Source organism: Cupressus sempervirens, chromosome 10 (genome assembly GCF_028749045.1).
Source record: "Cupressus sempervirens isolate cs-2001-9-10 chromosome 10, ASM2874904v1, whole genome shotgun sequence".
Lineage (NCBI taxonomy): Eukaryota > Viridiplantae > Streptophyta > Pinopsida > Cupressales > Cupressaceae > Cupressus > Cupressus sempervirens.
The window spans coordinates 156747018-156760370 of NC_143127.1; the positions used below are offsets into that span (position 1 = coordinate 156747018).

General features: G+C 36.6%; 1 pseudogene across 3 annotated transcripts; it reads left to right on the forward strand.

The window, feature by feature from the left end:
- The first annotated feature begins 1280 nt into the window (after positions 1–1280).
- LOC149533054 (putative clathrin assembly protein At4g32285 pseudogene) lies at positions 1281–4979 on the forward strand (annotated as a pseudogene). Of its 3 annotated transcripts, none has more exons than XR_016357322.1 (2): positions 1281–1504; positions 2602–4979. The product of XR_016357322.1 is annotated as a putative clathrin assembly protein At4g32285 pseudogene, transcript variant X2 (transcript). The 3 variants fall into 3 exon arrangements; XR_016357323.1 differs by having other exon boundaries at positions 2612–4979; XR_016357321.1 differs by having other exon boundaries at positions 2681–4979.
- The last annotated feature ends 8374 nt before the right edge of the window (positions 4980–13353 follow it).

A 13353-nucleotide genomic window follows, 5' to 3' on the forward strand; every position in this document is an offset into this window, starting at 1 on the left:
CATGAAGAAGGGACTAAAGAATGGACCAAAGGAAAATCAAGGAAGAGTTCTAGTTTTGATAAACATGCTTTGAAAAATGTGGATAAGATCTAAATGGATGCTTCAGGTTGGAAGTAATAGTTTCTATTTAATCATAATTATCATGAGTGGTTTTGAGGGGAGGACAAGTATAAATGAAATAATTACTTTTATGTCCCTTGTCACCATAACTTTAAGTTCAAACACTTGCTCCTTTCTTTTGTAAATTTCTTTTGTATTATATAAATTAAAAAGAAAAAGAAAAAAACATTGAGTTCAACGTGTCTTAGATATGTGAAAGGAAAGTTATGACTTTTTCTTATTCCTTTGGAGGTTATTTGAACCTTTACTAATTTCATTTATAACTTTCACTTAGTTTCATTCTTTCCTTTAATAACATTGATTTAAACCAATCAACTCTAACTTAATTTAACCACTTTATTAAAAAAAAAACAAAAAAACTTAAAAAAACTAAAGAAACACCCGCTTGAAGTAGATGTATAAACACACATTTATTTTTCAATGTAGTTGAATTGTTGTATTATAGATACATAGACAAACCTTTATGGACAAACTTGATTGAATATCTTTGGTATAGGTAAATTGTTCAAACTTCATTTTCAAAGTTGTTTGATACTCTTGTTGTATATTCGTTTATAAACTTTTTCATATTCATTCTAGAAAGTCTCCTCCAAGATATCTAGAACATGAGTTTAAATAACTTGACTTTGTCAACTATGATTATATTGAGTCAATATATAAAAATTCAATCTATTAGTTGAAAATTTACATTTTTAAATGCATACTAATAACATCAACCTCCTTATCAACAACCCTATAATTAATTGCAGTTAATTACAATAAATAAATACTTTAATAACATTTACAAGACCGAGGAGTCTATAGGGCCCTGGATAAAATTAAAGAACCAAAAATCTTTGTTGGCACCGCCTTGGAAAACTTCATTAATAGGCTATCCAAATCATATATCACAACCACCAATAGGCTATCTTTGGTTAAAAGCTTATTATTAATTACTTTATTACTGACCGTTCACTTCGAGCCAATAGGAAACTAGATCGCGCTGCCCGCGGGACGCCAGGGAGGCTACCCGCTGCCCGCTTTCCCACTACCACGTGTCATGCGAAGTGGACCCCATGATGAGTGTCAGGACCGACCGATCGCGGTGGCATCGGGCGGCTCAGATTTCACGGGCGGAATCCAAATGTTTGTAAAAGCAAGCATAATGCAGAGACAAAAGTAAATGAGCAGCATTTTCTACTGTCAAGTATGTCCGTAGCGGAGATCGGTAGATCATCTATGGTTTTCATTACCAGAAAGGGCAGATAATATTTATGAGAATCCTCTTGCCCATCTAAACGCCGAAGATTTTCTCTGTTAGGCGGTGTCCTCTTTCAAGTTTTTGGCGCAGGGGGATTCCATCGCCGGCATCAGCCGATCTGTCTTGTTATCCGCCGACCTCCAGGTATTTTCCGACGATCTGTTGAGAAGAATTAGGTTAGCTTGTGGATATGGGGGTTTTCTCGATTGATTTATGCGTAGATGAAATTTTAGCGAGAATGTTGGATCGGATGACTTGATCTTTAGAATTTCTAGGAAAATTGTAGCTGCAAGCTGCCCATTTTTAAATGCTTTTCTGTTTTGTTAAAATAGAATTTGGATTTCACAGTGGACTTAGTAAATGTACTGGTTTGGTAGCGTAGGAATTGCCGGTTTTGCTGCTAATTGATTTATGTTTGTGTTAGTTTCAATATCAACGCAGTTTTGAGTGAAATGTTGCATATATTGGGCTTCATTACCTAGTATTTTGGTTATTAGCGTATAAAGTACTTGGCTTGCGCCGGTTGCTTCCAGGTCGGTAAAAGTTGGAAGCTGTTCTCGTAGAATTTTCAAATATCGGGAGCGCGTTTCGTGAATGTCTTGGTTATGTAGTGTAGGAATTTCTGGCTTTTCTGCAGAACGCTTTGTGGAGGAATTGTCTTTGGATTTCTGGATATTTCGGGTGCATCTAGTGGATATGTTGGCTTTTCAGGATTCCGCTTTGGGTGCTTTAGGTTTGTTATTTTCGAGCCATTATGTGTTGAATCTCAAGAACCTGCCTCAGTGTAGAGTGTTATGTAAGTCTTTGTTGTGATATAGGCTCTGCATCTGTAATTAATGTATATCCTGTGCTTTCTCTCATCTTCTTACACGATCTGGATTCAACATGATCTAGCTTGTAATGGGTCAATGCGATTCCTTTCACAGATTTTCATTCCTGAAAAATCTGGAAATCGCTGGTTTACACCGCTTTTAGGTTTACAGCCCAGCTTGTCATATTTTGAAATCTTTGGGTGAATAGAGATGATAATAATTTGTGTGCTCTCGTGTCTACTTGTGTGTAATGGGAAGGCCATGTAATCTCGTGGACTTTATCGTTAATTCAAAATTTGGCTGTTGGAGGCGTAGGCTGATTTGATAAAATCATAAAAATGATTGACTGGTTTGTAAGAGGATTTTCTAATTGAGGTTGTTGATCTTGTTATTTGTGGCCAAAGTTAAAATTAATTTTGGGGACTTTAGACTGTGGCAGGTAGATTTGGGCGTTGCATTTGTTCTGTGAAATTGTGTAGAGTTGAGCTGAAATTTCTGGCATTTGCAGATATAACCTCATTTAACTAGGTCAAGCTCTTTCTGTTTGTGGAGATTCGGCAATGGCTCCTAGTAAGCTACGGAAAGCTATTGGAGTTGTCAAGGACCAGACAAGCATCAGTATAGCAAAGGTTGCAAGCACCAATGCACCTGACCTGGATGTAGCCATTGTAAAAGCAACCAGTCATGATGAAATTCCTATAGACGAAAAGTATGTGTATGCAATTTTGCATCTCACCTCCTATTCCAGAGGTTATGTCAGCGCCTGTGTCCACAGCTTGTCAAAACGGATCAGCAAAACACATAACTGGATAGTGGCACTGAAGGCTCTGATGCTCATTCATAGACTCTTGCTAGATGGTGATCCAAACTTTGAGCAGGAAATCCTTCAGGCCATGAGGCATGGTGCACGCTTGCTAAATCTATCTGATTTTAGGGATGATTCACATTCAAATGCATGGGATTATTCAGCTTTTGTGCGCACATATGGGCTATATCTTGATGAACGTCTGGATTGTTCAATTTTGGGGAAGTGTCAGTTTGGTGATAAAGCTGGTAAAAATCAGAATCAATTGCCCAGGGGACATAGTGATTTTGCAGGATCTAGTTACCGAGGTGCCTATGAATACAGTGACGGGCGTAATAATGATTTTGGGCATTATAATGATAACAATGGTTACAGGCCTGGGTACAATGAGTATGAATCTAGTTATGGGGGTAGGTCAAGGTATGGAGATTATGATGGCCCCCGGAAGCCAGAAATTGAAGAAGTGGCAAAGACTCCACCAGTGGCTGTTCGAGATATGAAGCCTGACATGATACTTGATAGAATACCTTTTTGGCAAAGACTTTTAGAACGTTTTCTAGCCAGTCGTCCAACGGGTGCTGCAAAAAACAACAGACTGGTTCAGGTTGCACTTTACCTGGTTGTGAAGGAAAGTTTTCAGCTTTACAAAGACATTAATGATGGTTTGGCAATTTTGCTTGATGGGTTCTTTGACATGGAATACCAGAACTGTGTCACATCATTTGATATTTATTCAAGAGCTGCCAAGCAGATTGATGAGCTTGCTGCCTTTTACAACTTGTGCAAAAATATTGGAGTTTGTAGGACATCAGAATACCCTGATGTCCAGAAGGTTTCAGAGAAACTGCTTGAGACTTTGGAAGAGTTTTTGCGGGATAGGTCAGCATCTAACAAAAACAGACCCAAGAGCCCAGAGCCCAAGAGGCCTGAAAGTCCTGGCCCAAGGACTGAAGAGCCAGTTGAGGATATGAACAGCATAAAGGCTCTTCCAGCACCGGGAGATGATCGTCCTCAAAAGGAAATTGAAGAGCCCAAATTACCCAAGGCTCAAATTGAGAAGGAAGTTGATTTGCTAGATCTGAGTGAAGCCACAATTTCTTCTGAAGAGCAGGAGAACAAATTTGCATTGGCACTTTTCAATGGCGGGCCTTCCTCCACATCTGGTGCCACAAAGAGTTGGGAGACATTTTCAACTTCGGAGGGACCTGCACCATCATCAAATGGGACAACTTCAGCATGGCAGACTCCACTGGCAGAGAATGGCAAGGAAGGATGGGAGCTGGCTTTGGTTGAAAGTGCGAGTAATCTTTCCAAGCAAGAAAATAAAATGCCTGGAGCTTTTGATCCCTTAGTGTTGGATGGTTTGTATGAACAAGCTGCAGCTCGTCAGCAGATCAACCCATACGTTCAGCCTGGAAGTGCTAGCAGTGTTGCTGCTTTACCACGTCCAGGAGCACCTGCATACTTGGCATTACCTGCTCCACCTACACAACAGGGAGCAACTCCAGTTTCTGTTTTAGCAGGAGGAGATCCATTTTCTGCCTCTTTATATGTTCCACCTCCTTCTTATGTCCAGATGGCAGAAATGACTAAGAAACAACAGCTTTTGGTGCAGGAACAACAGCTTTGGCAGCAATACCAGAATAATGGCATGCAATATCAAAACAATGTCATGCAATACCCATACACAGGCATGCCATACCAGAATAATGGCATGCCATACTATAATAATGGTACACAGTACAGATATGGTTGACAAGCTCTTTGCATATATTTTAATTTTTTTTTGAGGAGAATGCTTGCTGGTGCTGTCAAGCCTGCGTGGATCACAAGAAGAGGAAACAAGATACTATTTTATAGATTCTATTGCATGTTATGAGACCTGCTGAAGCATCTTTACTTATGTAATTCTTTTTGCATGTGATAAAATCTGCAGTTTGATGTCTGCTTATGTAATTCTTTTATGAGTGTTATTTAAAATTGGCCATGGTGGTTTTGCAAAGTGATGGCTTTTTGATTCTATTATTTAAGGCCAATAGTTTTGTGGATCAATAAAGCAGGTATCCTAATATTTGTTGCATAAAGCTAGAAGAATTTAAGCGCAGTACTAGATTTACAGGTACCATTGGATTATTTTCCTTTCACGCTTTGTTTGAATTTTATTGGTTATGCTATTGGGTAAAAATAATCTGTTGCACATGTTCTGTACAATTTTTTGAAAACACCTGAAAAGTCTTCTGCGCTATTACAAAAAACTCAGAACAAATGTTTTTCTACCTCCTATAGACTTTGATTTAAGTGGCTTTTCTGCTTGGTTGATCAGACATCAGAACAACACTTGTCATAATTATAGATTGACAATACATCATCACACTCATGCTGATTACAGTCATGCCTTCTTAAAGATTTTGTAGATCAGGGAAGATTTTAATTGTGCACGTTGGTTAAAATTTATATCATCCAAATTGTAACAAGGAGACTATGAAAAGCCTGGTTGTACAAAGAATCAGGTCTTTTATAGAGCATTGTGGCTCAAGGGGGGTGGTTGTAGAAAATCTACCAGAAATGAAGCTTTAAATACCTGTAACTGATATTCATTTTATTTGTAGCTAGGCTTTGATATCCTTGAAATTTTTTCTAGATGAAACATTCCTTTCAGTTGAATACAATTTAGTGGATCAAACCCAAAATTTAATCATCAAACGGAGAAAATCCAACCCCAACACTTCCAAAGAAAATGTGGTTTGAGAAAGGAGTTGCTATGAAAACTGGTAGAATAATTTCCCTGTGGATATCTTGAACCTCAGAGAGATTTTTTAAAATCCTCAATGTTTCAAAAGTATGCTTTAATTCTACATTGAAAGCAAATCCAAGAGCCAGTGACCCATCTCATCTAGTGAAAAAACCTGGGGGATGTCCATTCAAAGCGATTCTTATGTCATACCCAAAAAATGCTAAACAAAATTCTGCCGAATCTCCATAATCATTTTCAAGTGGACACTGGTTACAGGAACAGGGACAACATCCTCATCACCATACATTGGAGTTTTCTGGTAACTAAATACAATTTTTGAAGGACTACATTCCACACAAAATGACAAAGAAAAAGGATCTTATGATAGTATAAAGGTTTGGACTGAATATAGAACAAGGAACGGCTGAAAGAGTACAATGCCTAATGAATGGCAGTTGAACTCACCATTTTGGAGTTTTCTGGTAATTAGGCACAAGTTTTGAAGAACTACATTACACACAAAATGGAAAAGAAAAAGGATTTAATAATACAAATTATTGAGGTTTGGTATAATATAGAACAGTGAACTGCTGAAAGAGTACAGTGCTAATAAATGGCAGATGCATTGTTAACAGGTGGAAGAGTTTGGTCAATAGGCAAATAACAGATAATAACAGAACAGTGAATAAATATGGATAGAATTTGCAGGAAAAGTTAAATATTATGGAAACTCCTACAAAAGCAGAAATTTTTAAAATGAGTACAACAAAAACCAGGCTCCTACAACTGTATTTTTCAATATATTCACAATAATGGGAATACTGCCTAGCCCCTGCCCTAAAGACATTTCATGCATATTGTTTCTAGCTTTCTTACAGGAGAATCCTGTCGGCAACTATTTCCATGATAAAATGTATGTATCATTGTTGAATTTTCTCGCCTACCATTTATTGAAGTTTGTTTTTCAGTTGGTTTTATTTATTTTTAGACTAAAAGAGTTGTAAAAATTTATAATGTGATTCTTGATTAATCATGTTCCTTTTGGTGAGGACATCATTATTGACACAGGGCTGCTGTTTATGGATCTATCACTGTAGTATTTACGATAAAAAACTGAAACAAAGCGAAGAGGACAGGCATGTTTCTAGAGTATTCCTTTTTTCTGTGACCATTCACGCGCAGGTAACATAATGAATGGTCTTCTTTTATGCAAAGACCGTACAAGTGATGCAGTCATTATATAAATCATGGAACAGTTTTTTGTCAACGAAAGTCTTTTAGTTAATTATCACAATTCTTATGTTTTGCATCTCATAATAAATCACAATCCTGAAGGCCCGTTGACCATAACCCTACTTTTAGAAAATAAATATTTGCTAGAATGTGATAGCAAATAAATAGCATATGATAATTTATGTAAGAACGAATCCACCATGATTGTTAATGGTCATCATTGACACACCTTCTAGAACGTATCTTTTTAAAACCCTGAACCATTCTCTGTATAGAGATTGCTCTTCAGTTCCATTCCCCCGTAGGCTCAAGTATGCACCTTGTATTTCTCGCGTAGGTTAAAGCAAATTATATGAACTCGAAGTTCATTCTTTGAGAAGAGTTTCAACTTTTTGACACGCAACAACAAACGTTCCTTATCAGGATATCTGAGCATTGTATGAGAGCGAAAACGGTTTACGGTTTTAAGGTTGGTAAAACTGGTTTCTTTGCAATCTAAAGAATAGCTTGTATTCTTTCATTGTTACTTGTCTACGGTTGACGTGAACCGTAGTTCATCCCTGAGAGACAGCAGGTTGACAGGAAATTCTTGCTATCATAACATTTTGTAAGGAAAGGAATTTCATACCGTCCATAATATCAGGGAGAAAGGTAGATAAAAACACACGCATGGATGGACAGATTAGCGTTTCACGAATAAATAATAGAAAACGGTTATATTAAAAGTTGGGAAATTGTAGTCTAATATAGAAATTAGATATAGCTATATTAACGAGTCCACATGGAAAACGCATAGACATGCCACGTGAAGAGAACTGATATATCCAAGAAAACAATTTTTTTGTTAAAAGAGGGTAACCAAGAGTGTAATTTATATACGGTACACGCAGTTCAAATCAAGAAATGGCAATGAATATTTTAAGTAACTCAACATTTAAAATTCCAGGGCTACTAGACTTCATAAGAATTGGGTTGCAGAATAATTAAGGCCATTTTCTCAAAATAGCCAAGATGACATTAAATCTGAGCTTTGATAGCTGTATACGGAGATAAGTTGACAACCGTATGGTGATAAGTGGATTTTGTTCGCTTGGACTTGCATCTGCCAACCAAATTCTCGGCATCGAATTTGGATTTTACTCTTCCATATTTTGTCCAAGGTAAGTTCTACTAAATTATTTTGGAGTGCAATTCTTTTTAAGATACAGGTTAGAAGACAAAGATTTAGAGAACTTCACATTGGGACATGATAGAGGGACAAATTCTTATACTGCTCTAGTTTCATCTGAAATTAGGAGCTTAGTACATGTTTTGTTGAGAATAGATCAACCCGAGTCCACTTGTTTTAGAATAGGGCGACCCGGGGCAACCTATTCTCCTAGGACTTTAGTACTCAAGTTGAGTTTTGTCTCGGGGCTTGTTTTTGCACTTGAAAACTAGTATAAAAAGAAGTTTACGATCCTCATTTCCCAAAAAAAAAGACATAATTAGATATCTAAGGACATCTAAGCATTTCAAGTCATTCTATAGCATTCTAGCAAACATTTTTTTATCAACTATTCAAGATATTCAAGATTCAAGGATCCTTTGTGAGCATTTCCTCTTCAAGATCTAATAATTTGTTGACCATCAAGGGAGGGGATCTACATTGAGGAATTCATAAACCTTCTTCATTGATGCACATTTACATCCATGACTCGATGATGTGGTTTTGGTAGATTCATTACATTTGTGGAGATTTCCTACGTCTTTCATTACAAATTCAACATTGACAACACACAACCATTGTAAAATCCTTATTGACAAGTGTTTCTTCAAGAAATGTGAGTATTTACATTATTTTTTTCCCTTTCATATTTCACATTTCAATTTCAAAGTTGATTACTTAATCTAGGGATTGACCAAGACAAAGCCCTCATGAAACCCAAACAGAAATCAAGTTCTACCTTGTGCAAGAGCAAGATATCTGAATTGTGGTTGCAGCTACAAAAACTAATCCTTGAATTTTTTTCAAAGAAGTTTAGTTGACTTTGCTACTATGTCCTAGGAAGATTTTCATCTTCTCATAAAGTGTTTGGACACTTTACCACCAATTCGACTTATTCCTGATAGTTTGAGAGAAACAACATATTTTGGGTTTTATGTTGTGATCGCAAATTCGTAGTTGGAAGTTCAGTCACAGGTGCAAATCCATAATTTTAGGAGTGAAAAGGCATATTCCCTTGCACATTTCATTTTGTGACATTTCTATAAGGATTTAACTGTGTAGTTTTTTTAGTCAAACACATTGACTCGTATCATGAGTAGTGATTCACACATAAATCCATCTCTCATGAGAATAAATGGAACACTTAACACTAATTGGATCTAGGTGATGCTCATAGAGGTGAAGCACTGAGACTTCTTGGGAGGCCACCCATCTTAGTACTAATTCAACTCGAGTGCACTTAACTACAAAGTTTCCTCCATGGTTAAACCCACTTTGCTTGCAACTCCATTTGTAAAGCCTTCACCAATTGTTGTGCCTTATGAACCATTCATTACAAAGGCCCTTAAGCTCATCAATTGATGAGTAGGAAATATTTTTCACAGCAAGTCAAATTGTGATATTTCTATTGGGATTAAACTGTGTAGTTTTTTGAATCAAACTCATTGACACATGTATCATGAGTAGTGATTCACACATGAATCCATCTCTAATGAGAATAAATGAAACACTTGGCACTTATTGGATCTAGGTGATGTTCACAGAGGTGAAGCACCGAGACTTCCTGGGAGGTCACCCATCCCAGTACTACTCTAGCTCGAGCACACTCAATTACAATGTTTCCTCCATGGTTAAACCCACTGTGTTTGCAACCCCATTTGCAAAACCTTCACCAAGAGTTGTGCCTTATGACCCATTCGAACACTACTCTAGCTCGAGCACACTTAACTACAAAGTTTCGTCTATGGTTAAACCCACTGGTTTTGCAACCCCATTTGCAAAACCTTCACCAAGTGTTGTGCTTTATGAGCCATTCATTACAAAGCCCCTTAAGCTCATCAATTGATAAGTACGAGATATTTTTCACAAGAAGTCAAATTGTGATATTTCTATCAGGATTTAATTGTGTAGTTTTTTGAGTCAAACTCATTGACTCATGTATCATGAGTAGTGATTCACACATGAATCCATCTGCCATGAGATTAAAGGAAACACTTGGCACTCATTGTATCTAGGTGATGTTCACATAGGTGAAGCACTGACACTTAAACATTTATTTCATCTTTTAGTTTAGATCTAATTTTATAGCTTAATTGGGTTGATTGTCTTAGAACATAAAGTCCACCAATACAATTGAGAGGGGGAGGGGGTTGAATCAATTATCCAACTATTAAAACACTTATTAACCTTTATGCATGTGAACAATATAATCAACAACCATACCAAGATACTTATACATAATAACACCAGATATGTTAACTACTTGATCAAAGGGAAAACCCTAGTGGGAATGGTACCCACAAAATGATGTACTAATATAAATGTTCCTTGTTAGAGGATGGAACCTCTTAGGAGTCAATAAATACATTCAATACATATAAGCCCTTGTTAGGAGACTTTGAATCCCTGTTAGGATATTCCAACCTTGTTAGGAGTTGTATCAATCCTATTAGGAGTTGTAGAAGACAGATGGACCCACCGTCCAAACAACTTCAGGGGCAAGATTGTTAGAAATAGATTATATTGAGATTGGGGGGAGCTGTAATAACCCTCCTCAAATCTGCCCTCAAAAATGCTGATGAAAGCTCAAAGAATTTCATCAAACAATTCACATGCAAGGGACGTATGATTGATATAGTATTTCAACTAGCTTCAAATGACCTTTTTACAATTTGCATCAATGAAAATCTTGTGCTAGAAGACTACAATGGACTACACAAATGACCTAACATGAGTGTGCTACTAATTTTGACAATATTCAGTGCATATATATGATCTAAGCATGAAAAATGAACACCTACAACCAACTGGCATTTTTACAAACAGTTGGTATGCAAACTAACTAGCTGATAAATAATGATATTAAATTGCTTAAATGACACCAACAACTATTATCTTCTTAATTGCAATGAAAATTATAATGCTCATGAAATATGGCCAAGGCTTTGGCATTTACATGGATTACAAAATGATAATGCTGGTATAATGCACACTTACAGCTGAAAGCTTATAACACCCTAAAAACAATACTAACAAAAGAACTTGGTTGTAGATGGCTGAAATAATTTCCTTCTATGCTGCCCCTTTTGCCTTGCTTTTTTCAAACTGCTTTTTCGGCCTGCTTTTTCGTACCCGCTTTTTCAGCCTGCTTTTTTCGGTTCCACTTTTTGAACTGCTTTTACGGATTGCTTTTTCCGCCTGCTTTTTCAGTTTCGCTTTTTTCGGGCTGCTTTTTTCAAACTGCTACCATGTTGAATCTCAAGACCATATCTTTCAATAGCCGTCAAGATTTCCAACTTGAAGAGATTTCGTCCTTCAAACTATTGAGATATAATCTCCAAAAAATTCTCCAATTTCTTTGATATTTCCAAGTCTGAATAAATGAGAGCTATCCTCTTCCTTTTAATCCCTTCCTCACTTGCTCCATGCTTCCGTCTTGCCAATGTGGGATAATACATGACTTTTAATATTACTTCTTTTTTTCTTTTTACAAAGTCCATGTATGTACTTAAAAAGGGGGACTCTTGATTTTAATAAAGTGACTTTATGAAACATTATAATATTTAATTTAAATAATCACTTTACCGTTGTAACTTCAAACATTAAAATAATATACCAAATAAACTCGAAATCCCACATATAATAGCTCATTAGAAAGAGCCCAACAAAACGCATCTCATCCTGTCACTGAAAATTGAAGGCACTGCATCCCCCTATTGGCTCACTAAAAATAGTAAGTCTTCCTGACAACCCAACAAACGAACTCCGTTTGGCCTGTAATTAAATTTGACTAGGCCAAATAACCTCAGGATCCCTTTTGAAGACCTAGTTAGCCCTCGGGACCATACAAGAATGGGCTAACGACAACATACCTCCAAACTGGCTAAGTGGGGGACATTACAGGAGCGGTGAATCAATATTCTACAAACTTTTGCCTATAACTAAATATTGTTAATTACTTTATAACCTGCATATGAAAGTAAACCAACAATGTTGAATAGTAAATATAACCATGCACATAGAGAACTCATAACACCATTATTTGTTAACTAGGGAAACCCTGGCCAAGGGAAAACCCCGATGGGGATGATACCCCCTAGAGGATTCACTAAACAATAGGATCTTGTTAAAGATATTGACCCTATTAGGAGTCAATGAAATACATATAGTGTCTCGAGTCGTTGTTAGAAGCCTCAACCTTGTTAGGAGTTGGTAGATCAAATACAAAGTATGCAAGAAGATTCTAGTGCCCTAACATGTAATTATGCAATTCAATTCTTCACAAGAATAAATATACATACAATACTTTCTATCTATTGTATTTTGCACTTGCTCTAATCACACATCAGATGTAGTTCACATATCATCTCATCAACTTCACATCAATCACAAATATCGTATAGATCATACATATGTTGCACACTTATCTTTGCAAGATAAGATCTTTACTTATACCTCACACATTCATAATTCATTGCTTAGTCGACCTTCATGCTTTCACATGCTTCACATAATATAAAATTTCACACGCTTGACATAATATAAAATAACTTATGGAATAATATTTACATAGTCGGCTCATCATGACTTAGTAATTATTTTGTTACCAAAATAATTCCTCAAGTCGTACAACCCAATCTTTGCTATGCTCTATTCTACTCTATTAAATGCCCGTACTAGTATTTCAATCATAACTTGCGATGTACTGTCCATACACACCTGCACACTAGTACACATCATCATGACACTATCATAGAGCTTTCCTCAACTGCGCATAAGCTAACTCTCAATGAGTCATTTGTACACATCACATCTACTTTCTGTGATGCTACAAACTGTCAAACACATAGACAATTTTCTATCTCTAAATGTATAAATGAAATGTTGAGTATATGTTGCCATAAATGACAACTCTCAAAACAACTATTTGACCATATCGCCAACAAAGACCACTAAACTCACTATCCAATTGATCTCCATATTATTCCTTGCAGAATAATAGAAATGAACTGTACTTGTACTTCCTCTGTCCTGTCAACCAAAATTCCTCTTCTGATGTCGATACTAGATCACCAACTTCGCATCGAATAATCCCTTGGATCTCTTACTCACATTTATCAAATACTCTTCTCTTGTTCGCACAATCACACGTCACACTTATCAAATTCACACTTTACCAACAGGGAAATAACCTTCCTTTAT